The 324-nt window shown below is 55.6% G+C and overlaps 1 protein-coding gene across 1 annotated transcript in view; it reads left to right on the top strand.

Annotated features, from left to right (window-relative positions):
- PCDH7 (protocadherin 7) overlaps positions 1–324 on the top strand; it is a 310621-nt gene that overhangs the window by 13717 nt on the left and 296580 nt on the right. The window lies entirely within an intron of this gene.

A 324-nucleotide genomic window follows, 5' to 3' on the forward strand; every position in this document is an offset into this window, starting at 1 on the left:
GGGGGTGAGAGGAGCTGGGGAAGCTCCCAGGCTGCTTTAGGATTTCCCCACGTACGGCAGGCAGCGAATGTCAGCAAGACGGATTCCTTCCCACACGCAAGATGCCACTTCGGTGGCCTTATCAGATGTTCCCTTTAAGGACACAAACTCTTATTTCCCCTCTGTGTATCTCTCCGGCATCTCGGGCTATTTTATTTATTACAGCCGATTACATTTGTGATGCCGCTTCCCACTTGATCTCTCACCAGATCAGGAGGACAAAAGCCGTGTCGTGTCTGAGAGCGTGTGGGCATCTGGGAGGGGGGAGGGGGGGAGCCGGCCGGG

This window comes from Haliaeetus leucocephalus, unplaced genomic scaffold (genome assembly GCF_000737465.1).
Source record: "Haliaeetus leucocephalus isolate CR32 unplaced genomic scaffold, Haliaeetus_leucocephalus-4.0 Scaffold545, whole genome shotgun sequence".
Taxonomy (NCBI): domain Eukaryota; kingdom Metazoa; phylum Chordata; class Aves; order Accipitriformes; family Accipitridae; genus Haliaeetus; species Haliaeetus leucocephalus.